The sequence below is a fragment of the Lissotriton vulgaris genome, chromosome 1_1 (assembly GCF_964263255.1).
Source record: "Lissotriton vulgaris chromosome 1_1, aLisVul1.2, whole genome shotgun sequence".
Taxonomy (NCBI): Eukaryota; Metazoa; Chordata; class Amphibia; order Caudata; family Salamandridae; genus Lissotriton; species Lissotriton vulgaris.
Window position 1 is genome coordinate 762091849 of NC_141685.1, and position 24147 is coordinate 762115995.

Below are 24147 nucleotides of genomic sequence, written 5' to 3' on the forward strand. Positions count from 1 at the left end.
GATATCTAGCAGTAAAGCTAATCGCATAAAATCATTTGAAGTGGAGAGTAATGCACTTAGCGACCATTTTCCACTCAGAATAATATTTCAAGAACTAGATTCTCAAAAGAACTCAGGAAAGACTCAGCCCGGCTTGCTACACCAAGAAGTACTAACACTGAACAGAAAAAACGGGTATACCCTCAGATGGGGCAATTTAGATCAAGAACTTACTAAGGTGAAAATAATTAAAACATGTAAGAATGAAATTGACAAATGTCTAGACCCTTCCTCAAACTCAGCAGAGATCATGAGTAGCTACTATGCAATAGCAAACACAATAAGTCAAGAATTAACCAGACCCATCAAAAAAAATAATACTTCGAAAAATGGGTGGTTTAACACAAAATGCACAAAAGCATACTCAAATTTAAAGAAAGCCTTAACAAAACAACCAAGAAACAGAGCAGAGGTAACCGAATTAAGGAAAACTTACGCACAGGCAATTAAACAAAGGAAAAAGGACTTACAAGTAAACCTCTGGAAACAACTCCTAAAAAGCAGTACCCTAAAAGACAGCACATCCTTCTGGGAAACAGTTAAAACTCCTTTTTTAACTGATAATAATGCTGGCCCCTCTTTGGATGTTGCTATAACTGCAGAAGACTGGGTACAGCACTTCTCAGGGGTTTTTGGGGAGATTGGGCCCGAAGACTTAACTTCTCAAGATCCTCTCCCGTTGGTGCAATACCCGATAGAGATACAATTCACACTCAAAGAAACAACTAATGCTATAAAATCTGCAAAAAATGGCAAAGCACCGGGACCAGACTCTATTCCTATGGACCTCTACAAAATTCTACCTGAACTATGGGCTCCCCTTCTGACTAAAGTGTTAAACGCAGCAAAAGACACTGGCCTTCCTGACTCTTGGTCAACCTCGATCCTGGTCCCCATTTTTAAAAAAGGCAACAGAGACAGTCCAACCTGCTACCGCCCCATATCCCTCTTGGATTCAACTGGAAAGATGCTAGGGCGTATACTTCTAAATCGACTTCAGGAGTGGTCAAAAGAGCAAGGGGTACTCTCAGACCTCCAATACGGCTTCAGAGCCGGGCTAAGCACCGTGGATCAAGTCCTAAATTTAACATTACTTGTAGGAAAATATGTAACAGCGAAGAAATCGTGCCTACACATGGTGTATGTCGATCTTACAGCAGCCTTCGACTGTGTGGGACACTCGAAGCTCTGGACAATAATGCTACAAATGGGGATAGAACCACCTATAGTAGATATCCTCCGTGAGCTATACTCTGGCGCTACGGGAAAGGTCAGATATGGAATAGCAGGACAACTAACTAACAGCTTTCCAATTCAGAAAGGGGTCAGACAAGGGTGCGTGCTGGCCCCTTTCCTATTTACACTTTATACGAATGGTTTAGAGGCTGCACTGCTTAAGGGCGTTAAAGATCTGCCGGAAGCCGGTCGTCGACAGATTCCAGCGTTACTATACGCCGACGACGCGGTAATACTGGCAAGAACACCTGTCCAGCTTCAGAGGGCCCTAAATAATTACTGTACCTTTATGACCAGTCTCGATCTAAAAGTGAACATAAGGAAAACTTATGTAATGCACATCGGCAACAGAGGGAACAAAGAGAAAAAAATCTTTGTGGACAACCTGCCTCTTGAAAGAACTAACATCTATCCTTATCTTGGTATAACTATTGATGAGGCGTTTAATTGGAGAGAGGCAATTAACTCCAGAAAGTTAGCCCTCATAAGAACAGTCGGCGCTTTAAAAGCATTTTCACTTCGTTTGGGAAAAAGACCACCCAACGAAATGATTAAGATATACAATGCAAAATCTATCAGCACAGCCACTTTTGGAGCAGGAGTCTGGGGTACAACTAATGTAGAGCAACTCCAAAAAATCGAAAACTCCTTCCTAAAGTTTTTATTGGCTGTTCCCAAAAGCACCACCACATTTGGTTGTCACCTTGAACTCGGAGTACACTATATATCGGACATCATTAAGATTCAGCCTATCATGCTATGGCGTAGAATTTGGGCCAGAGAAGAATGCCACCTTACAAGAACAATAATAGAGGACTGCATGAAACTAGACCATATGAATAAGATAAAATGGTTGGCATATGTAAAATCTTTTTTCACTGACATCGGCCGTCCGAGCTTCTTTGAAGACCCACCATCTGTAACAGACATTTCAAAAAAAGATCTAAAAACACTTTGTCTGTCACATTTATCTGAACTCCGAATGCTGTGTGAAATAGGTAAACCCTCAGTACAACAATGCTTAATGATACAGCTGGTCCCAACTATCCAACCTTATTTACAGTACCATTTGTCGCAATATGAAAAGTTACTCCTCACTCGTTTCAGGCTTAACATATATCATTTTTTGGTTCTATTTCCCATTCAGAATGTATGGACTCATAACACTGCAGTGTGTCCGTGTGACTCTATGTCCCCACAGTCTACAATACATGTCACATTTTTTTGTAAATTTTATATGGAACTACGCAGGAGGTGGATATTACCACTACTAAAAGTTATGAACATCCGTAGATGTCGCCCTGCCTATTTAGCCCTGCAACTCCTGGAAAATTCTTTGATGACAAAATCTGTGGCACAATATCTAAAATTATGCATTAGGCACCGTACGAACCTGTAATGATGTGTAATAGTTTTAATAATTTTTCTACTATGAATGAATAATGATTTTTAATATTTATTGTGTTTTTATGTACTTTTATGGTTTTCATATATGGAACCCGAATAAAGATATTTTGATTTTGATTTTGAATAAGGATTATCACAACTTCTTTGAAAGATATAAGGAGGACTTTATCTTACTGTTAATTGGACAGAAAGGACAATTCATGTCAAGCATTATTGAATCTTTTCACTTAAACCTCAAGCACTGTGTGTATGTTTTCAAATAGTATCCCTTGTCCCTTGAAGTGAATATATCTGCTTTAAGAAAATGTGCACATGTAGGACATGCAGCTACAGCGATAGGGGTCTGCTGTCCAATGCAGCCCACCATCTCTGCGTTCTCAGAGATTTGTAGAGGATCACCAAATCTTTCCTGACTGATTTATATTAATGAGGCAGAGGGTTTTGGGATCTCCAGAGAATGCATATTTCACAGTGTGATTGATTAATGCATCATTTGCATCACAAAATAAAGTCTAAGTCACAAACCAATCAGTGTGCCAATTGCAACCCCAAGTTAATGAGATGGACCAGACAAATCAGGTCCTTTATTCTATAATATTGGATCCTCATACAAACCTTGTTCTGCTAAACAACTTAATTCATAGAACTAGAGCCCGGTGAAATGTTCAAGTCTAAAGACAAGGAAACTCCAACGCGATTCCTGGTTAACCTGTGGTAATGTTTCAACACTGTGGTGGCCCTGGAGAGAAAGATTCGATTCAGGAGATAAGGCTCTCTAAAGCAGCAACACAAGCCCTGTTGCAAACATTTATGTAAGTCAGAGAACTCTTTTAGAGATAAGAATGAACTGAGATGGCCAAAAATGATTAATACCAAAAGGGGAAGTGATGGCGGAAAGATTTAGGAAGACGGTGTGGGTTGTAGGCAATGTCTTGTAAACAAAGGAAGAGGTGTTCATTGCATGTGGGTGTGGATGACACAATGACTGGTCACCCATGAGGCTGCAGAATTGTCCATCAGAGAGGAGTGTATACATTTTTAGATGGGAAGATTATATCCAGAATGTATTCATGATCATTTGAGAGATAAGAGAAAAATTGGGACTTCCCTTTACATTTATGTAAAAGTTCTTGCATATTACGTTTTTGCAGAAGCCACGCCTTTTTATCTAAAGCCCCTAAGTCCAGAAATGAATTAATGTATTAACTGTTCGATTAATTAAAATCATTGCAGTAAAAAGAAACAAAATGTGTTAAAACAGTTCCCCTCTGCCCCCTTCCCTCCCTTCAATGTCTTTATCCTTATAGTCAGCCTTTAGCCCTTAAACTCATGTGTGCAAATTCCCAGAATTACTTTTAATTGCTTGTTAAATAGAACTAATAAAAACTGAGACTTTAAAATCTGGTTTGGTGAGTGACCTTTGAATAAGAAGGATGGGCCCTCCTGGGTGCCTGACAGGGGTCACCCTACAACCCTCAATTGTTTGTAAAATGTGGCATGCCAACAACGAGAAGTGGTCATTAGGCTGTCACAGGCGCAGCATCACCTTGTAACTCCTCATTTATGGCGATCCTGATTGAGTGCGTGAATCTCCCCACTCTTGCTAGATTTCTTATAGTTGATTCGGTGCCCCCATCGTCAGAACCTACGGACTCAACATCGTGTCATACGCAGACGACACCCAGCTCATCCTCTCCCTATCCAACGAGCCCAACACCGCCAGACGCAACTTTCGAGAAGGCATGGAAGCCGTCGCCAAATGGATGAAAAACAGCTGCCTACAACTAAACACCAACAAAACAGAAGTACTCATCATGGGCCCAAACCCCGACGCCTGGAGCGACACCTGGTGGCCCACCGCCCTCGGAAACCCGCCAACCCCCACAGACCACGCACGCAACCTGGGATTCATCCTGGACTCCGAGCTCAAAATGGACCGCCGGATCAACTCTGTCTCATCTTCCTGCTTCCACACCCTCCGCTTCCTTCGTAAGGCCTTCAAATGGATCCCCTCGAACACTGAAAGACAGTCACTCACACCCTGGTCACCAGCAGACTCGACTACGGCAACGCACTCTACGCTGGAATAAACAAAAACCTCATCCGCAAGCTACAGAACATCCAGAACGCCGCCGCAAGACTGGCCCTCAACCTGCCAAAACACTGCCACACCTCCCAGCACCTGCGCACACTCCACTGGCTCCCCGTCGAGGCGAGAATCACCTTTAAGATGCTCACCCACGCACACAAGGCCCTCCACGGCACCGGACCAGCATACCTGAACAGCCGGCTCAAATTCCACGCACCCCAAAGGACCCTACGATCAGCCCAGCTCTCCCACACCGAGGTCCCCCGCACCAGAAAGACCAGATCGGGAGGCCGCTCCTTTTCCTTCCTCGCGGCCAAAGCATGGAAAGCCCTTCCACTCCACCTCAGACAGACAACATCGCTCCCCATCTTCGCAAGAAACCTCGAAACCTGGCTCTTCGACAGACCCCCTCCTTGGTGGAATGGAACCTGCACCCCCCCTACCCCTTGCGCCTTGAGACCCCTACAGGTGAGTAGTTGCGCTTTAACAAACTCCTGATTGATTGATTGAAGCACTGGGCTGAGGCTTTTCTGCAGGCCCTTACCCCATTTACAATGAGTAGGGGGCGAAGAAGGCGCTGATGTTCATTATTCAGTTTTAGGGCAACAGCACAGGAGTTTCAGCCAGGATTCTCTGTAAAAGGAACATAGCCTACACTCTGTGTTTTGCCCCTTACATGCACATGCTGGATTGAAGTCAGTGATGGGTAGCGTGATAAGTCTCATGTAGAGACTTTTCTTACGGACTTGTATCGTCAATGCCTCACGTAGATAGGGTTGAGCATTTCCCTGAATGTATGCTCTATCCAATGGCTCTGTGATCAAGCTAGGGTAGAGGGCTTCTATGTCTTGAGCGAACGATGTTTCCTAAACCTCCTTATTCACCACTTTTTCCAGGTGAAAAGAGGAATTTCAGGTAGTTGTAAGCCTGCTGCCTCAATCCTAAGGGTGGTTATGGCCTGGCCAAGGATGGCATGCCAGGCTGAACCTGCCTCCTCAAAAACAGACCTCTGCTGATATCTGAGTGAATCTGCTGGTACCCTCAAGGTCCTGAGGTATAGCTTTATCAGGTCCTCCTGGCATGCCAAGTCCGGACTTCCAAGGGCGAGCTACAGTCTCAGCATTGATATCCTTGCTGACTGCTGGATGGGCAACACTGATTTATAAGCTTTGGCTTGGATTGCATTTAAGAACTTGTCCATCGCTCCAGGAAAAGCCAGATGACCATAACAGATGGCAGGTAGCAATTTTGCTTTTAAGACGGTCAGTATCTGCTCGGCTGATGGACTTAGCAGACGGTGGCTCAGTTGTCTTAATAGATGAATGACGTTGTTGACCTTAGAGTTAAGATGTTTTTGATGAATGGCCATTTTTGAGAGCCAGACCCCAAGGTAATTGTAGGCACAGTGCCAATTTGCAATTCACCCAAGAAGCCAGTGTATGTGCCTTTTGTGTTTATGTTTCCCAAACACCGCTACCTCAGTCTTCCCCTGGTTAACCAGTACATGGTTGTCCTGGTTAAAGTGATCCAGCGCATGCAGGGCTTTCTGAAGGTCCACTCTGGTGTTGTTGATTATCACTATATCGCCTGCTTATTGTAGTACTGGCAGCCTCACCCTGCCCAGCCTAGGTGGTACTAGACTGGCACCTTGCAGAGCAGCCCCCAGGTCTGCGGTATAAAGGTTAAACAGGAGAGCAGCAAGCACACAGCCCTGTTTGAGCCCGTTGTTTGTAAGAATTTTAGAGGTCATTGTGTTGGCGCTTGTTTTGACCCGAACCCAGGTGTCTACGTATAGTGATGTTATTGCTTTTAGTAGTTTGGGCAGATTTCCCCAACGTCTTAGTTTCCACCATAACCTTCTGCAATCCTCTTTATCAAAGGCTGCACTATAAACAATGAAGCAGCAGAACAATGGGAGAATATTTTTCTTTACCGCCTGTGTTGATAAGAGAGCGAACGCTATGATGTTGTCCATAGGTGAAGAATATGACCTGAAGCCTGATTGGTAGAAGGGAATGATGCATTTTTCTTGGGCCCATGACTCCAAATTCTTCAGGAGAAGTTGAGTGCAGACCTTTGCTTCAAGATCAAGAAGGGCGACAAGCCTATATTTGATGGCTTAAAGCGGTCGCCTTTATTGAAGATAGGGAAAAGTATGGAACCCCTCTAGTAATCTGGCATCCTTGCTGCTGAAAAGATGTTATTAAAGAGCGGGGTTAAAATTGCTGCCCAGAAATCCAACGCAGTTTTAAATACTGGTGCTGGTAACCCATTTGGCCCTGGGGCTCCATCGTTCCTCATGATGGTCCTAATAACCACATCAGCTTTTATTGGTGTGCCCAGGGACCTGCGGTACCCCTCTTCCAAGCTGTTTGATTCTGTGGGACCTTTATCAAGAGGGGCAGTCAAGTGTTGTTGTTTTGCGTTATTTAATCCGCAATGCCCCACTCCCTGATTCTTCACTTCAACAGGGCCTGTGTCAAAAGAGACATATGAGTATAGTTGTATTACGTGGTTTGACCAATTACGTTCATCCACCCTGTTCTCTCTTACTAGTGCTCCATTGCTCAGCTGATTAATGTGCCTTCACAGCCCGGAGTGGTTTTTTTCTTTCATCAGGTAGAAGACTTTGAGCCATTCCTTTTCCGTTTGTTCCCTTTTGTGCTCCCAAACTTTCTTTTTGTAAGCTGACCTCAAAGCTGTGATGGAAAGGCCCTCAGTTGGTAAGCCCCCTCTTTTCTTGGCTTCCAAGGCCTTTCATATAGCACATTTGCATTTAAGTCTGTCCTTTGAGGGGCTTACAATCCTGGAAGTCAGCAGGAGCTTAATGCTCGAGCACTGTTGTCGTACATTTCCCAGATTTAGTTGGAGATCCCCTACAATATTTTCCCAGTCTTTTATTTATGATGCTTGAATTGGTGGGGTTGTGCCTTTCTGCTTCAATACGCGCCATGCTCGAAACTGGTCTCCAATTTTTAAGGACCATTTTATCCTTTAGAGCACTGTATGCATTTCTTCTCCTCTCGTCTCTCCTAATGGATGGAAGGTGGTTGCTGTTGGTAATCCGAGCTGAATCATGACCCTCAAGGGCCTGTGATCACTTTCAGCCCTGTCTTCAACTTCAAAGTCTGTCAGTCTGACTGCGATGGTTTCACGGACTATAATATAGTTGATTGTCAAGACAGTCCGGAAAGTTGGTTTTGGCACCAGGATGTAGAGCATGCTTCTTTAGTTTATGAGTTGAGCTTAACTTGTGTTTGTTAAAAAGATTGAAAAGGGGTTCTGCCCGACCCCTGCACCTGGGAGTGGTTTTCATTTTATCTAAGTCCCCCACTATGATCACATTGATGGTATTTATGTTTGGTTAGGAGGTCATCCAATGACAGTGTCAAGGCATCCATAGAATCTTTCATGGTGGTCTGTGCTGGTTGATATAGCAATTTGTTAGCAAAAGGCGAAGGGGTTAAGAATCTAAATTCAAGCCTGTAATCAATAAGACTTGAGTCTCTGGGGTTTTTGATTGAATTTATGAAGCCACGAATCTGCAGGAATGCTTTAGGGAAACTGAGAGTCCGTCCGATGGCCGACCAAAGATGTTCCGTTCGGTAGCTGCTACATAGTGCTCCTAATAACCTGCCAGGGTGGTGCTGGACAAGGGACATGTCTCCTACTCTAGAAATTCCTGCATTTGTTTTCCCTTAACGATTTTACTGATTCCTACAATGTACCAAGAGATTATGATGAGTTGTTGCCGGGGCGGATGTGCATACCATTCCTCCATTCCGCTGAGCCGGCTTCCAGTTTGTTAGGAATAGTACTGCTGCGTTCTTTGCACTCCTGTTTGGTCTAGGGCGACATGACTTGAATGTACGGAACATTGATTGTTGCAACATGTGACCCTGATGCTAATTGTGGTGTTAAAGGCAGTCTGACTAATGTAACGGGCTATGTAGTTGTTGGTCCCATGCAGGACAGACCCAGCCCCCTTGTCTCCTTTGTTCTCAGTTAGGACATACGGATATTTCAATTGTCGGGGGCTGGGCATCTATACCCCATTCTGCGAGCTGTTGTTATTCACCGAGTACCGGTTGTTGGAGACTCTTTTGCCTCAATCCCACCAGCCTTGAATCACCATGAGTGTCTCCCTGAAGTTTCCTAAATCTGACCCATTCTAGGTCTTATGATTGGATTTGTTCCAGTGAGGCAACATGTTAAAATAGGTGGAGGATGTTGCTCCTATTGAGGATATTGTGCTATCCCGTGATGTTATATCTAGGAGTGAGTACCACCTCATAGATGTTTGTAATTGACTCTGAGGTTGGGGCTTCTTCTCCTAGATCTTAGTCTTCCAGGCTTAGCACAGGGCTTAGGCTAGCTGAGTGATTCAGAATGTTGCATTGTTGGTTGCCTGTTTTCCTTCCCAGTGTACTTGGCACTTTTGTCTTCTTCTCTGTTCCTGGCTGAGGTTGCGATGGTATGTCAGTATTCATCGGTAACGTTTCTGCTGTTATCTTATGACTTATGACTTATTGGAGCTGCCTGCCCTTGATTTTGTCCCTCTGACGAGCCAGGTGAAAAACCCAACTTGATCTCCCATTTGACTGTGAATATTGGATAAAGATGTTTGTCTTTAAATTTGGTTTGTGAGGAGGGTTGGTTTGTAATCCGTGGTTGTAGTTGTCTACTTTTTGCTATGGACTTTAAAAAACTTTTTTTTAGCTTTTTCTTTGCTCTCCATGCATAGGGGAGCGTCTGGCATGGCCGGTGAACTTGGGGCTCCTGAAACTTGGCTGTTCCTTATGGGCACTTCCCTTTCATTCACTGTTATTGGCCCTCAGTTGGCCGAATGTGACATTGAGCCCTTGCACAGGGCTCCCAATCCCTAGCACAAAGTAATTTTCTGATCCATCATTTGATTGCAATCTTGGTAAGGCTGCTTCCTTCTGCCTTGGAGCCAGACAATAGTTACTTGGTGCTGCCAGACTGTCAGTTTTACTGTGTGTCAGCATATCCCTTCTCCCTCTGTATATCCCTACTATATCCCTTAAGACCGTCGGGAGGAAAGCCCACTTGTCAATGATTGTTGCGTAACAGCATGAGCAAGGTTTGGTGTCCAAGTTCCTGACAATCTTATCTTCCAGAATTCTAGAAGTGGCTGACATCTGCCATAGTGATGCTCCCATACTCAGCTAGTTATCGACCAAATATTCTGCTCTTCTAGGTGCAGTGGAAACAAAAAACAACCAATGAATTCACAGCAGTTTGGGATGCGGAGCACTCTAAAATATGCCAGAGTATCAACATGCCATATTGTCCAAAGACGATACAGCATTTGATTGGGCAATGGAACTGGCAATCATTATGTGGAATGTAACACGGTGTCTGATTGAATATCAGAACCAGTCATCACTATGAGAAATGTGACACAGGATTTGGTTTGGTATCAGAACTGACAATCATTATGAGAAATGTGTCACAAGGTTTGATTGAGCATTGGAAACTGAAATTCAATTTGGGAAATGAGACAAAGAGCTGTATTGTATTGCAGCTTTATAGCACTTTTATAGGGTGTTTTAGAAAACAGCTTATTAGGGTCTCTAGCCTGGGTTGATGGGGCAGGCTATGCTGGGATCAGCGCTGGGACACTTTTGAGTAGCTGTACACCTAAGAAATGTATGATGGATTGATTGACACCTCCTAGCAAGATGCTGAAAAGCATTAGCAGATGGGCTGCCCGCTACACAGGGGGGAGTAGTTGGTTGGAATGTAGAGGAATTTTAGCGCGGGCTATGTGGAAAGGTATTTGCTGTAATGCGTACTTGACCAGTGTGGCACTTTTATTCTTACTTAAGTCACTGCGCCTAAGCGTGTCGTGTGGGCAAGAGCCGTGAGGAAAGAGCTGTACATTAGTTTATCTTTGTGCCTGCCTAAAAGGCTCTCAGCAGAGTCCACTCAGGAGCAACATTGTTCCAGCCCATGACAGGCATGCTCTGGATGCAGGCAGTCATACAGAGTATCTCTATAGCCCCCAGCCCTTTGGTGTGATAGGTGGGGATCTCACATGCATGCTCTGGATGCAGGCAGTTTGGGAAAATGATCTATACAGAACCTTCACCTCTGGGAGTGAAAAGTGAGAATCCCACAGGCATGCACTGGCTAAAGATGGTCTGGTGAGTTACCTCAAGAGTCCATCAAGGTGCACCATTGGAGCAATCCTCAGACATCTACTTGATCTTGGCAGGAATAACACAATTACCTAAGACGTCCATCCTAGAGGGACGAAGTGTAAGCCACAAGCATGCTCAAGAAAACTGCTGCCCTTGTAAATGGTCTTTCGTGACTAGCCAGGAGTGAGAGAGGACCGATCCACTACCATACGCTACTTCCAGGCACCCAGGATAAATGGTTCAAAGAGTTAATCTAGGACTGATGTAGGAGTTACCCAAAAGCAGGTCCAGAAGAAACACATCCATAGTAAATGCTCTTTAGAAAATACCCAGAAGTCACAGAGGAACAACATCTAGCCATGCTCTGGTTGCGGGCAGTCAGGGTACGAAGTTCCAGGTTAGGCATACAGGCCCATTAAAAAATAAACAAATGAAACTAAGCAACCTAGGAAGAAAGAAACATATGCAGCTCGGTAAAATTTAAGGAGCTATTGTGCAACCTGGGGCAACAAGATAGGGTGTACCTGTATTGGTAGCAGGGTATTGCTCTGGAATACATATACAGGCAGATGCATCAAGCAAAATACCTTCTGTTAAAATACCGAATCGGTAAAACAGGCCGATACCGAACGCAAAACCAGAAAATGCAATGCATCAACCCCAAATCGGTTACAAATTAAAGAATCGCTAAAAATATCCCCTCGGTAAATTACCGAATCACAAATCAGACAATCGGAAATAACGAACACCAAAGCTGACCTCGGAAATACCGAATCGCTAATAAAGAATCGCAATGGAATGCATGAAAAATCGCTAATACCGAAAAATGCTAAAATCGCTATTTAGCATGAGCAAAATAAGGGGAATCTCAAACTGGAGGTAAAGTTATTTGAAGGAAAGGAAGAAAAAAAATGTAAAATCACTGCAGGTGCTGACAATCAGTAACCCTTCACAAATGCCCTGGGAAACCCCACAAGTCTTCCAAAATGGCTGCCCCCTACGTGCTTGCTAGGAGGAGGAGGATCAACGCCCAGGCTCAGCGGAGGAGGATAATCCAGGACAGGGTCTTCAGGGTGCGCATCACTTTGCTGGGGCAGACCGAGGAACATGTGTACGATAAGTACAGACTCAACCGTGCCATGATCATGCGCCTAATAGCAGATCTGGAACCAATACTGCAGCCCGAGACCCGTAGGACCGTCATACCAGCTCATGTCCAGGTCCTATGCTGCCTGCACCTGCTGGCGTCTGGAAGCTTCCAGGGGGTAATAGCTGAGACTGGAGGCGTGTCGCAAAGCGCATTATCACGCCTCTTCCACCGGTACCTAGAGGCCATGCTGACATTCATAAATCGCCACATCACCTTCCCCACAACCCCCCAGCAGCTGACCCGCACCAAACGGGAGTTCTACCAGGTGGCACAATTCCCCCATGTGATAGGGTGTGTTGACTGCACGCATGTCCCCATATGTCCTCCATCAGCCACCGAATACATATTCCGCAACCGGAAGTCATATAATTCTATTAATGTGCAGGTTGTGTGCAATGCTAAGTACATCATTACCGACCTTGTAGCCCAATTCCCCGGGAGCACACACGACGCTTACATATTCCGTCACTGTGGCATCCACAGGCGCCTGATCAACGGTGAATTTGGAGAGGGACACCTACTAGGTACATATTGATGCATCATCGTTCACTCCATCCCCACATGTATCATTGCATTCATGCTGATGACCATTCTCTCCCCATCCTGCAGGTGACAGCGCTTACGCATTGCGTGAGTATCTACTCACTCCCTACCTCAACCCAGCAACACCACAAGAGCAGCGCTACAACAGCACAAGGAATGTGGTGGAGCGTACATTCCGCATCCTCAAGAGTCGCTTCCGAATACTGCACAAGACTGGAGGAGCCTTGCAGTATGACCCAGTGACCTGCTGCCAGATCATAGCTGTCTGTGCCATCCTGCACAACATCGCCACCCGCAGGGGGATACCCATAGAGGTGGACGGAGAGGATGAACTACGTGCACAGCATCCCCCCCCAACACCAACAGGCGCATGTGCCCAACACAGCAGAAGGGCAACGGAGGCGGACATACATCACACGGCATAATTTCTGAGACAGGTAAGAGAGTGCCTTGACAACAAGATCTGGTTTGGAAGGGTTTAATGGTCATGAACACCTGACTGGTGCAGAAATATGTAACTCAAACATGATGCAGCTGCAGTAGAAGTTAAACTAAAATTATCCCTTGTCAACACGGGTGATGCTTGTGGCACTATAGTTGGCCCATGGTTAGGTCACCATAGATAGTGAGACTTTGCCACATGTCTACTTGCGTTTGCCACGTACCCCCAGTCTCCTGTCTCGTGACTCCTCCGCATCTTTACTATGGGTGTCAGTAGCTGTTGCGCTGCGCACACTGCGCCTCCTCCCGCTGGTCTCTGGCAGGGAGATGCTGCTCACACTGGAGTCTGCCTCACTCCCCTCATCCACTCCCACACTGCTGACACTGGCTGTTCCAGACTGCAGATGCTCCACTGCAGTGGTCACTCTCTCAAGGGCCCTTGCCACATCCCCACAATAATGCCCTAGGTCCACTTGCAGGGACACGGACCTGCGGGACAGCACAGCTGTGCTGTTGCACAGCTTAGTGATGACCCTATTGGTGGAATTTACAGCGAGCATGATCTGCCTGTGCCTCCGGCGCTAACTTTGTTGGCCTGTGACTACAGCACGTGTCAGTTCCTGCAGGCTAAGCTTGATCTCATTGTTGGCCGCAGCTACGGCTGCGGTGTGCTCACGTACAACGTCAGTCATGTTTCCTAATTTTTTACACAGTTTTGTCATGGTGAGTTTCATTGCACCCATGTGTCTCCCCTGCAGGCACTGGACATGCAGCATCCGGGTCTCGACTACTCCGTACCCTTCGGAGGGATCCACTGGTCTTGCTGCTGCCCTACCCAGGGGCACAGCCCTCTGTCTGACACACTGACGTGCTGCTGTTTGGGTGGTTTGAGTGACGACAGCCTGGCGTGGGGCATTTTGGGCTGCTGTACTCTGCTCCGACTCCATCTCGTGCAGGGAGGGAACACCTGCCCTGCGGCTCTGCGGAGTTGTCCGCACTGGTGGTGGTGTCTTTGCCTGCATGGATGGCGGTGGTGGTGTCTTTGCCCGCATGGATGGCGGTGGTGGTGATGGTGTCTTTGCCCGCATGGATGGCGGTGGTGGTGTCTTTGTCTGCATGGATGGCGGTGGTGGAGGTGGTGTCCGCGGTGGTGGTGAAGGGGAGGACATGGCTTCATGTCCATGTGAGCACTCCGCATCGGTCACCACTGGAGTCTCAGAGATGGCGAGGCGGCCACTGTCGTCTGATTCCATGGGGGATGCATCTGTGTGTGAAACAGTGCATAGTTAATATTTAGTTATTGTATGTGGATATTGCATTATTGTCTCTATATAAAGTAAATTTTTTGAAAAACATTTGGCCCTTTGCTGCTGTTTTCATTTCATTCACCTCTGGGGTCAGACATGCACTCAATCATGTATTGACTACAACTCCCATGGTGCAACACTGTGGTGAGGGTATGTGTTTTAGGCACGGCTACATGTGCACTGGGTCTGGCATGGGGGAGTGGGCAGGGGTTGACTACACGCTGCATTGCTACGCTGCCATGCATCTTACCTTGTCCTCCGTCCGCAGCACCAGAGGTGTCCAGTTCTGTGACCCCCACAACAGCTTCAGTTCTATAGTAGACTCCACTAGGTCCTCCAGGACTGTGTTCGGTGTCACATTGGATATGCCCCCACCTGTGCCTGCAGCATCCTTGACCCTCTGAGCGATCCTCTCCTTAGCCCTTTTACGCAGGTCATACCAGCATTTTTTTAAATCGTCAATGCTGCGGTGGGTGACTCCGCAAGCATTGACCTTGTCCTTGATGCGCAGCCACATCTTTCTTTTTTCCGCCTCTGGCACCTTCAGTGACAGCTTCCCAAAAAGTTTGTCCTTATTGCTGGTTACACACTCAATCAGTTCCTTATCTGAGAACTTGCGCTTTCTTTTTCTGAGTGTGTCCTTTCCCTGCTGGGGGGCCTCCTTCTCCATCTTGACCTGCTTGTCTCGTCCTGGTTGCTGCTGGTTCAGTCTGGCTCCTCAGCTCATGTGCTCTGCCTCCTTCTCTGAGCTCCTCGGGCACTGAATGGAGCATGGGCTGTCCTACTTCCTGGTTGTGATGTCATCAGCCTGCTTCCGATGCGTCGCGTATTTTTACTGATTTCGCTATTACCAAATTCGCATTTACCGGATTCACTGATACCGAATCGGTATTTGCTAATTCGGTATTTGCTGATCTCGCTAACGTACTTTCGCTATATGATACCGAATTTTACCGATTCGGTAATTAACACCGATTTCATTGATGCATCGCGGTTTGCATGTCCTTAATAGCGATTCCTTATTTTTCGCTATTAAGGACATGGAATACCGATGTTTTATGCATATGCCCCATAGGGCCTTATTTATGAGGCCTTGCGACAGTTTTGTGCTGCCCTTGCGTCACTTTTGGTGATACATTGGCGGCGTAAACCATGCCCCCTGTTGCGCACTATTTACAAAGTGACGCATTTAAGCAGAAGCACCTCTTTGTAAACCCATGCACTACATTATACCTCATCAGATGTAATGTATGCAGGGGGGTGTTCACAAGCAAGTCAGCCTCGTAGTAGTGACGCAGTGAAATCTATGAGATATCACTGCGCCACTTCTAGGACGCAAATGCGTCAAAACCTTACGCCTGCCTCATGGCAGGCATAAGGGTGGCGCAGTGCTATATCCATTGACCCCTTGCATTGCTTGAGTTGTGTCACGCTTTTGACACAACTCCAGCAATGTGTCATTTTTTCACCGACAGATACGTCAGTAAAACTGACATATCTGTCCTTCCTTGTGACATGATGCGTCATACAGTAAATATGACGAATCCATCATGTCACAAGGAGTGAGCAATGAAAAGTGACACATCGCTGTTTTCACGCAGCGATGCATCACTTTTCATAAATGAGGCCCAAAATCTGTAGATTAGGTTAATTAAAGGAAGGAATTGGAGGGTAGGTGTGAGAGGAAGGTCGAGGAGCAGGGCTTTAGACCATAGGCCCACACCAGCCCAAACGGGCTCAAAGAAGCAACAGAGAGATGCTCCTTAACATGCAACCCTTTAGTTGAGCACTCACGCTGCACTGCCTGAGCCTGAGAAAAGATGGAGGGTTACAAGGCACAGTGAGCAGATAGAGGACAGCTGAACTATACTGGGGGGAGGACTCTAGGTAATTTCAGTAGGAGAGGGGAGGGAAGGTGGTGAAAAGGGCTTACCCTAAGGCTGATGGTCCTGGCATGGAAACATAAATAAAATACGAGGGCACTGAAATGGCTGAAATATCTACAAAAACAGAAAGGCACAGGAAGTGCATCCGAACCAAAATACCACAGCCAGTTTGTTTCCTTGTTGGGTCTCACTACAGACAGCTTTAGCTGCCTAAGAAGAGCTTTTACCCCGGTACACACTCTGCGCCACACAATAAATTTACCACATACGCCATACCAGACACAACCACATATTTCCAGAAAGTGGAAATTGGTCAGCCCTCGTGGTCAACAGGTTTGGGGGAGCCACTTTTAATCATTGGCTGAATGGGATGTCCATTGCACTGTGAGTCAGCTCACATCTCCTGAATGTTTCCAAGAGGAAAAAGTAACACCTTTGCTTCTGCTTCCAGATGCTCGTGTGAAATTCAGAGCAGCCTTTAGTAATGTTTGCCTCTTGCTGCTTCACCTGGTGTAAGCTAAGAGGTCAGGTGCAGATATCTGCACGCATCCTCTCTGACCAAGGAGAGCGCAGAGCAGCATGGGTGATGCTCAGTTCATCACAAGTCCAGATGACATCACTGCTTGCCAAGCTGCAGGGAAAAGAAGTGGCTGCAAACATGCAAAACGCAGGCAAGAAGTAGGAAGTTGACTTTGCTAGGATATTGAATACTACTGGAGTGGAGGGGGTGTCCAATCGCGCTCATTTAGTATTCAATATCCTTACAACTTTAGGTGACAAGACCAGAGGAGTGGTACATAGGGTAAGATCTGTCCAGACCTCACCCTGTGCAGCCAGCTCCTACTGGACCGCGATGTAAGCCGTTGTAGAGGCTTGCATTAGACATACTGGGAGGTGCATCTTATCACTTACTCCTCACCATAACTGATTTTTCTATGAAAACAAATTCAATAAACTATGTCCTGCTTTGAAGAAGTAGCATCCCACAGGAGTCGACCGACTGCACGACGGGCCCTGCTAATGGTAGGCTGTTCTTTACACAAATAACAGTTTTCCAATAAGAGCTATAGTCACTGTGAAATATTCCAAACATACATGTCATTCTAAGTACTTAGTAAGCCTATTCCAAGCAAGCTCCCAGTAAAGTAGCCACAGCAATGGGCTGTTGTTGCTTCACCCTGTCAAGAATACTTTGGAAAATGTTGGCAAATCAGCTAATGTATCATACAACTTCCATATGAACTGACTAAAAGCCATTGGTGTTGCAGACAATTCATATAATCTTGTCTTGCTATGTCACATGGCCGAATGTTTCAATTTGCAGATAGTATCTTTTCAGTTGTACATTTGCTTCCTCTCATTCTACTTCCGGCCTTTCCAAGTACATTTTACTTGAATTATATTACTAACTGCCTTTGTAGAAACTAGCAAGTGGCCTGCCAACCTGCCATGTTGGGAAAGGCCCTCCCCTGCGCCCACCTTGTGGAGGATTGTTCGCCATATCTTGAGATCCACCCCCCATCTGTATGTAGGGGATTTAACTGGCCGCAGTGCTTCTGCCAGTGATTGAGTTTCTTAGATCTCACAGTCTTAAGAAGAGCAAAGCAGATCTGCCAGGCTCACGAGATGTGTTAGACCTGTTAGCCTTAAGGTGGTATTCCCCTAAACTATTTTGCCTTCTTGCCTCAAATTTTGCTAAAATTGTTTTTGATGGCCTTAAGAGTCTGTGCACTTTACCACTGCTAACCAGTTTGTGCTCATTCCCCTAAACATGGTTTATTTGGCATATTTAATTTATCTCTAAGGCCCATGTAAAGTGGTATAACATATACTCAGGGACTGTAAATTAAACACTACTAGTGGGCCTGCAGCACTCATTGTGCAACCCACCAGGATAGCACTCTAAACGTGTTCACAGGCCTGCCATTGCAGCCTGAATGTAGTGTCACACTGCCATATCAACTTGGCATTCAAACCCCTTGCCAAGCCTTAAACTCTCATTATATTACATATAAGTGTCACCTCTAAGCTAGGTCCTAGGTAGCCCATAGGACAGGGTGCTGTGTAATTGAGAGAAAAACTCCCAAATTTGTTGTTCAATACTTTGAAGCGTACCCCACCCATAGCATAACATTGGCGATTCCTTATTACATCCAATAAGTTGTAATTCCTATGGAATTGTGATGCTAAATCCTATTTAATGGCAAAGTCGAGTTTATCATTACAATTTTGTAAATACAATTTTTAGAAAGTTGCCATTTCCCTGCTCTTAGCCCTGTGGCCTGTAGTATGTCTCTGACACACGTCTGGGAAGGGTGGCAGCTGGGCTTTAAGTGTTTCCCCAGACAACTTCACACAATGGGAGCTTAGGTGAACTTGATGGGCCATCCTAGGAGGATGGGATGGACGAGCTGGGCACAACCTCATAAGTACACCTGTATAGAATGTGTCCTCACTCAAGTATCAGCTTTAAAAACAATTGGGAGATGCAATTGTGTGGCCTTCCAGAAATCCACTTGAGTGTTTTGAAAAGGTAAGGGGAACGACAGAGAGGCTGACAAAATTAGGGCAATTAACCTGCAGAGAAAGAATTAGCAATAGAAGAGTTAACTGTTTTAATGAAAGACTTGACTTTTTGTCGTACATAGAAAATGTGTTTAGTTATTTTCAAAATCGATTTTCACATATTTGTAAGAAAGCTGAAATTATTGAAAAATCATGCAATAATGGAAAAACAATTAGAGAGAAAATGATTGAAGGTGACTAATCTGTATTCAACTGCTAAATTAACAATCTTGAATCGCTACACACTTTATGACACTTTATGCCGGCATCTACAGAAGGAGAACATAGAGGGAACTGATGAAGGGATTGGAATGATAGAGTTGTTGAACTAGGCTACAGACATTAGGGAGGCATGTGGCTTGTACTAATTTCTGTCCCAATTTGGCTCAGGAAAAATTAATGATTTGTTTTGTGAACTGATGTTGAGAAAACAGAAGATAACACAATAGTAATTTAAAAAACTGACAAAGTTGGGAATACTGTGGTATGAGGAAAAGAAATATATAAAAGGAGCAAATTGCCAGGTTAATGATGCTTGCTGTTATCAGTAATTGGAAACAGAATCTGAAATTAGAGTTGAAAAAATGCATGATATAAAACTACAGGATTGAAAATAAAAGGGTTTAATAAATGTTGATGAGTATAACGTTTTGAAGGAGGATCACCCAATAACCGCACCACTGTGGTTTATCATAAATAAATATGGATCAATTAAATCCACCAGGTAGAACAATAGTGATTGCGATTGGGTCACTCTTGGAGAAAATTGCAAAGTACAATGACCAATTGTTAGTCCCATTTGTAAAAAGACTGACATCCTATTTTAAATTATAACAGAGTTCTTAAGCACATTGTGACATTGTTAAACATGAATATACCACATTAATGGAGTCTAAAAGCATGTGAATATCTTTTAAATGCAAGACCCCCTGCAGAAGAACACACAAGAATGCTACTTGAAATGTTATCAATATGTCTGCATAATAATTACTTTTTGTTTAATCAGTTCCATAAGATTGCTATGGGTTTCACGTTCTGCAAATTTAACAAAGAAATGACTGTAAAAGAAGGAGACTTGGAGAGAGAAAACAAATAGTATGTAGAAAAGATGATAACGTGGAGCAGATATGTAGATGATCTATTCCTAATCTGGGGTAGACAAGAAAAGGAATTTCTAGACTATCCAGATCACTGGAATAAAATTAATTGATTTTGCGATTTACTCAGTTCAGTTTAAAATCTTTATTCGATCTTTAGAAAAGGATCATAAAAGCACTTAATAAAACACAACAATACATTATAACTTTAAAAACAGTTATCATAAATTACAAACAATCCGTCAAATTACAACCACATTACATACATATTAAAATAACTAAAAAATACATACATTTATACATGGTATTCTGCTAGTAAAGTTCATTGACCAAGCAATCATCAGACCTGCCCACCTAATTCCCCCCCATGGACTTTCTGCAACGGATGACCATTTTTTTAAAACAGCACACACTATAACAAATATCTTGGCTATTTAGCATTTGGAGATAGATTACAGTCTCTCTGCTTTTTTAGAAGGCTAGCAAGTGGATTCAAGACAAAGTTGAAAACATTTGTGATAAAAACTGCAAACGTTCGCGGATTATTTTCTGGAGATTCTCTATCTACAAACAGGAAAGAAAAGATTTCCTCTTTGCAGATGGTGAAAGGGTAAGTAACGCAAACCTTTGCGGGCCTACTTATTCTCCCCACTGGCTGATTGACTCATTGATTGATTGATTGATTGATTGTAAGGGTCGCTCCCTGTTTTATTGTCAGAATAGATTTTGCTTTTGAGATATTCACTATTTGCAAACAACGTAGAATAGCAATATTCTGTCTAATCTTTGCAGGTAGTGAAGGATAGGTAACACGGACCTTTTGTCCCCATAGTGATCTGTCATGTCTATCTTCTCCTCACTAATTGGTAGCTGGTTCAACCCGGACCGTTTATTAGAGGTGGACCATCTAGCTCCACTGGAAGGCACCCCTAATAAAGACATGTTCACCAAATATGGATTAGTTACCATAGCCTATAGTAAGCTGTGGCATAAGTACACCAAAGGAAACCAAGAGAAACAGTGGCCACTGATAGGATCCTTCGACCTTGATAAAATAGAGACGTTAGAAATAGCCCTTTGTAACAGTAAAACGACGCCCATCATGCTCGACAGTCTCGGTATGTGGCGCAAAGAAGCAATGCAACGAAAGAAAAGAGACGAAGTCAGAGTAGGTAAAGAAACGCGACAGACAAAGACCTCCGCATCTGGTAGGCCCAAGGAAGGGATAGCGGCGACCCAGTTTCAAGGAATAAACACAGGAAGGGAACGGTGTAAAGGGGTATACCGACAGGACAATCCCAAGACACAACGACCCGAAAGTAATCCTCCGACACTACACATAGGACGAACAGACTTAGGGCAAAACCAATGTGCTTTTTGTAAATATTCCGGACACTGGAAAGCCCAATGCCCGACTCTACTGAACACGGGTAAGAGCAGAGGGCCGACAGAAATAACAGGCCGCCCGAAAGGGAGAAGGCGTGAGACAATGACGAATCACACTGACACGGGCAGGCCGGATAGAACCACCCCGTTTGATTACGCCCGATGGCACAGATTCCGCCAGACAGATTTCAGCGACATGTCAGAGTTTTCATAGGACCAACAACGCTAAGACGGGAAACCCAGTCAAGCTCTAGGTTACCCGGTGACGAACCCCGTACTACCGCTACTGTTCACGAACACAAAAGCCACCCTTTCGGATAACGTACAGAAAATAACACACAGAGTAGTTTCGGACAGATTAGTACACATTCCATTAATGAACTCAAACTTTGAGCGCAATGGGACTGATTACTCTCTGCTGCCCCCACTCTGTGGACAAAAGCAATTACAGGCTTGCATAGACAACCCCCCCCCACCCCCCCCGTTCAGAAAAACTGTTCTTGTGGACACCCCACCCCTTACCAAGGCATAAATACCTACCCCCACTGCAGTAAGGTTCTCGTAGAAAAAAAAGATTCAAGGAAATCAAGTCTCTGTCATATAAATTAAAGGACTAAATTTCAGTTAAATAACACCATACTAATAGGAGCAATACAATGCATATTTCCGGAAGTTCCCAAAACGCAACAGGTCGCCGGCCACGCCCATCCGGAAGGTGAAACACTCAGCACGTGTGGGGCAGAGTCCTGCCGGCAACCAGCGATCACAGAGGTCGCCGGTGGGATGTCCAGGAGGCACCATGGGCCCGGCTTGTCGCATCCTCTTCTCCCTGGTGGTCTAGTGGTTAGGATTCGGCTTTCGCCGCCGCGGCCCAGGCCACGAGTGGGGAGGGGGCGGATGCAGATGGCCCCCTCCCTCGTATCTTCTGGTCCGGCCATCACGAATACCTCCGCTGAAATTGGTACAGGGTGGGCTGGGAGAGGGAGGCGGCGCGAACGAGCCCCCCTCGCCTCCCCAGGTGGAGGTTTCCCAGCCCTGGCCCGGCGCAGAAGTCCTCCAGCCGGGCGACAACCCTATTTGCGCAGCACAGAACATACAACGGCTGGCCACCCTATTTGCGCAGCACAGAGCATGGAATGGCCGGCCACCCTATTTGCGCAGCACAAGACATACGATGGCCCTCAAATGTACTGGTGGAGGCACCACAGCTGCACCCTGGTGCCCCGAGCCGAATGTCCTGCTCCCACGGCACAGTTCCGTCTTCTTTTTCGCCCCAAAAAGTCTATGCAACTAGGACGCTTGCCCACATGGGCACGAGTCCCCACCTCCGACAGCATCTCCTCGACCTTGAAGATTCTACAAGAGTCCCAGGAGCCCTCGGCCCCTACAGGCTTCCGGTGGGGAACGACTGCTTTGATCACTCACTACGTAGCCACAAGATGGTGGTGCTCTTGTGTCGGCGCCAGCTTCAGTCTGAACCATCCTGAAAGACTGTGGGCTAACGAATTCGAGCAAGCTCCGGCTGAACCTCAACGTGACCCGGTAGGGGAAATTTTGCTTCCCTCCCCCTTTTTGACTGATGGTCCACATTGCCTGCCCCTTCTGTTAGCACAAGTCTTTTTGAACTGCCGCAAGGGACTCTGGTCCAACCGCCGGTTGTTGGAGACATTTTGTCCCTGATGCTGTTTCGGGACTAACCCGGCCTCGCTCAAAATGGCGCCGGTGTCAACAGGAACTCACGAACGCCTCGTGGTGTTTTTCGCTAATAAGACTTGATGTTCTGAGATATGTATATGGTCCTTTGTACACTTGATGAAAAAGAGGGAGGGTTCACTTGACGAACATATAAAAAGATCCCGTTAAAATGTTGTTTTCAATGTACGATTTATTGTGATATTATTGTAACTGATACATAACGTCGCTTATGACATACGCCCACAGTATGCATATAGGAAATTTGATTACAACCAGTCTGACTATGCTTCCAGTAACGAAATGAATGCCCCCTGATCCCTCAACTATTGGTAGACGTTTTTAGTTTCCTGCAAATAACTAATAAAAGCTTTTTAAATGTTTTTAATACTGCAAAATAGCTCCCTCCCGCCCCTATTGTACACGCTTCAGCCAAACGCCGTGTCCGGCCGAATACGATTACACTCTCATATATACATGCTGAATAATTGTACAAATAAAGGTTTTTCAAACTATGAACAGGTATCGTATACCTTTGTAAATGTGGGATCAGCGGGAGGATTTTCTGGGCGATCTGTTTTGTTCTCTTTTTAAGGTTACTAGAAAATGGTTGCTTAGCCCTGGATTGGTGATCGAATCTAAAGCACGACACGCTGTCACCAAGTGTGCGACTGACTCAGGAACAGACGCATGGGGAAGGACCTCGACTTCTGGGAACGGGTAAAGTAGAACGGTACGAACGATAAAATGTTATGAGGGTGTGACACTCGAAGGTACTAGGGAACAGGGTTGGCCGAAGAGCCGGTATGCCTTAGGACATCACAGCATTGGGAATGATTTAAGGATCCCGATAGCTAGATACATCTACAAGCCAGGTACCTCGCACTAAGCGCCTCTGATCTCTAACAGTTCCTTACACACGACCTATAATGCCACACTCGGACCGTCTTCCCCATGATCGACTTATCGCTCGCCATCCTTGCCACACTGCCCGTCCCCGCCCTGGCTTCAGAAACCAAGGCCCCAGGGATTACATCCCGAGGGGATAAGACGAGTATGTGGTAAGTAAAGGACTTTCGTGCCCGTACACTTGATATGCGTGAATGCTGTCCCCCTCTCCCTTCCCCTCTTTCCCTCCCCCT